Here is a 3,925-nt window from a genome sequence, read left to right on the forward strand (position 1 = left end):
ATGTAGGTAATAGCATTGATTATATTATAATAATAGTATTATATTATCAATGGTAATAGGTATTTACAAAATTTAAAATTGTTTAAAAAAAATATGTAAATACATATTAATTACTATTAGCTTAAGCAATGTTTTTTTTTGTACCGTTAAAAGATCATTGATAAACTGTTCGTATTTGTAATGTAGTTCAAAATTTGACGAGTGATGTTGTACCACAGATATATCTATGTGTTATACATCTCTTCGTAATATAGGGCCTCTCTCATTTCAAAAGAACTTAGAGGTTTTTCTGTATTCGTTTGTGGCCCGAGCTCATGATGGAGGCAATACAATTTTCTATAATCTATACTCATTTTATTGCAAGGTCTTCTGCTTGACGCAATATTGGATCATTGCACGAGCATAATTTTTTCTAATAAACCATAATGATAATACTGATTTATTGATTCAACCTGTTCTTCTTTCCCACTGCGTATCCTCTTTATGCTTGGATTTTTATTTAGTGTTGCTGAATTTTCTTTTTCAAATCACTTTTTTAATAACTTACACAATAACGGTTGAGAAATGTGTAGTTTTATAGCTGTTTCTCGCTGTTCCATTTTTGGTAAACTGTCGTAACGTTGTAATATTGTAATTTTTTCATTAATTGTTATTTGTTAAGTCTTTTCTTTTTCGTTATTCTCTCATTTTTACACACAGGTGACACCGATACATACATACATGCATACCTACTAGCCGACGGACAACGACTGTCTTGATTGTGTACGTCGTACGAACTAAAGGTAGATAACAATATGTATAGACATTTTTATCTTTATTATGAGCCATTTGACGAAAACTTTGATCGTGTGTTAAATATATTTCGTACATATAATGTTGTTTTTATGACCTCGAACTGATAACATTATGCGGCGTATTGATTACAAAAACCGACATAATTACACGCCATATAACTCTATAAGTATTAAGTATACATCCGGCCTGTGATTATAATAAGTGTAGGTATTATATTAACTGTGATTATAATAAACGACGACCACTGTATACAGTTAGAATTCTGATTTAGATACATAAACATTTTTTAAGAAAATCATCCGTTAAATAATTTATAATACAAAAGTAGGGTTTTCATTTGAAAAATAGAAGTTTGTATTGCCACAGCTACTCTTTAAGTAATACAACAAATATCAGAAATTTTAAAATATGGTCTTTAGGTATACTTGAAAATTCTAAAAATCTAAAATTTGAATAAACGTACAATTTTATTAAAGTGAAAAATGAGGGTGAGCGTGCTTAAAAAACCAACCTGTATATAGGTTTAGGTACCATAAAATATATTAAATGATACATCAGTTCACTTTTCACTGATGTTTAATATTAACTAAAAGCCCGTTGCTTTGAAAATTTCTTATTTTAGACTTAAGTTACTTGGAGAATAGCTCATTCGGAAGCAGAATCTGTGGCGTATAACATATATGTAACATATTTTCAATAGTTCTATATAACATTATATTTACCTATGTCCTATTCCTATAATAAGTATATACTCGTATATCAAAATATATATTGACTTTATTAATCTGTATACATCTATTATATAGGTACATAATATAATAAAAAAACATCATACGTCACTGAAGGTGCTCGCCTGAAAATAGGATTCGTTTGAATCTTTAACTGTATTAAAATAGTCTAAAATGTCGTATTTGGCTCAACTTCTACAGCACTTCCATATTCCATCTGATATTTTGTCAATTTTTTCTCATATGTTGTTTCTTGTGTGTATAAAATATGAATAGTGAATATTCTTATTAACAATACTTTGGTTTACCATGTGTAATATTGAACTATAACTACAACTACGTACCTATCACGTATTCACTATTGAACTATTCACGTATGATGTATCTATGTACTTATATTGTTTATATCACAACTCATAATCAACTAAAATAATATTTATTTTATAAACGGACGTAGCACGTTGAATAAAAATGACAGTACCTAACAGCAGTGGCGTATTTACGGCCGGGGTATGGGGGATAAAGTTCAAATTTCGTCAAAACCACAGTTAATTTGTGGTTCAAAATTTATAAAATATTAAATGTGTATAACTAAGGCTAGACAATTTAATAAAAGGTCTTTCATACAAATAGTTCATACTATTCATACTTTTACCGAACAATTACAGATAATTTTAGGAAAATTGGTATGCAAATACAATGTTTTTTCATAAATGAATTCATCTGGTAAGACGACTAAGACGTATATGAAATGTACGTCTTGCTTACTATGGTTGACAGTTGAAACTTGATAAATATATATTTTTTTAAGTAATAATAATACGGACAATGAGGGGGGCTTCAGATTGTTAGCCTCCCCTGCGGACGCCACTGGCTGTAAGTCTCTTACAGATTACCGATCGCTATTGTAACTGCGTAGTCATTATACCTACCTACAATCTACATATAGACGTATGGTATGTATTTATAACTATTATCAAACATATAGGTACCATTATACCAATATATTAAACATGCTGGGGGGACGGAGTGGCCGAGCGGTCTAAGGCGTCGGTTGTGACGCAGCCGACGCCGGCTCGATTCCTTGGTCACGGGCGGCATTTTTCTTCGGGCAAGTCACGGTGTCCGGAGAACAAGTGCCGGCATCCCCCACTCGGGCATGGCAGATACCTATACGGGTGCCCAATCAAAAATTCTGCCAAACCCAACACACACGTGTCCCCCCCCCCCTACCGACATTAAAAACGTACAAAACCAATACAACTAATGGCCATAATATAAGATATAAGATCAAAATAAAATAAAATAAAATAAGCAGGTTGGAGGCCAAAAATTACGATGCATCTATAATAAAAAGAATAATTTGATCTTCATTGACAGCTATGCAGTGGCGGATATATCCTAATTCTGAGGGGGGGTAAATTTCAAATCCACAGAGGTAATGACGTTCAACCCCTCCCATTGTTTTATATTATAATAATGTATAGTGATGGTGAAAATCCCAAGGGGAGGGGGGGCGGTCCACCAATTATATCACCTAATTATCTCCCCCCGATTATCACCACTGCAGCTATGTATACATATATGTCTCATGGTCAAGGTGTACACTTTCAAATTTAATCTAAGGTTATGAATTTTTATAATGCTATTATGTACCTATGATTTATTTTGTTGTATTAAGTTTGATAAATATATTATTCAAAGTTATTCGTACAAATGAACCATAATAAAATCAATTAATTTAAAAATGGGAAATAGGTAACCAATATAGGTAACCTTTCTGGCGCTCTGCTGCACTATAAGTTTCAAGCACGATTAAATATAATATAATATGTGTTTGATTGTGATTTCGAGTGTACCTCATCATTGAGTAAGGCACTGTAATGTTTATTGTAGGTACTAAATTTGAATTCAATAATATCATTGCATACGAAAAACGAGTGAAGACAGTCTGGGCATAAATCTAGTTTAGGGCTCACGCGAATTTTTCAATTTTTTTTTTCGGAAACCTATGCATCACATCGAGTTATGAGCGATGGTGCAGAAATTAATAATCGCAAATCATTAATTTTTATGTTATAGCCTACAAGTTACGAAGTCCAAGATTTTTTGTGTTTTACGCATGCGCACAGCGCTAGAATTCAACACATTCGTCGCGATCTCTCCGTTCAGAATCGAAAATGTGTATTGACCGTTTGTAGTATTGTGGTGATTGGTGAATGATGATGTCATGATGTTAAGGTAGTAGGTAATACTTTGATACCTAAATCTTTGTAGTAAGAATAAGTTAGTAGGTAAGTACAAACGCGAAAGGGTATATTATAATATAAGACATGAGTTGGGTCGTGGATGTATTTAAATTATTTTTCGATAGCCTTTAAAATTTCTTAATTTGTAGACAT

General features: G+C 32.2%; 1 protein-coding gene across 1 annotated transcript in view; it reads left to right on the forward strand.

Annotated features, from left to right (window-relative positions):
* Positions 1-3,594: 3,594 nt before the first annotated feature.
* LOC100161313 (uncharacterized protein C34C12.4) overlaps positions 3,595-3,925 on the forward strand; it is a 110,758-nt gene continuing 110,427 nt past the window's right edge. The window contains exon 1 of the mRNA XM_029486871.1: positions 3,595-3,817. The gene's annotated coding sequence lies outside the window, so the exon portion shown is untranslated. The remainder of the gene's footprint in view (positions 3,818-3,925) is intronic.

This window comes from Acyrthosiphon pisum, chromosome A1, assembly GCF_005508785.2.
Source record: "Acyrthosiphon pisum isolate AL4f chromosome A1, pea_aphid_22Mar2018_4r6ur, whole genome shotgun sequence".
In the NCBI taxonomy this organism is placed as follows: Eukaryota; Metazoa; Arthropoda; class Insecta; order Hemiptera; family Aphididae; genus Acyrthosiphon; species Acyrthosiphon pisum.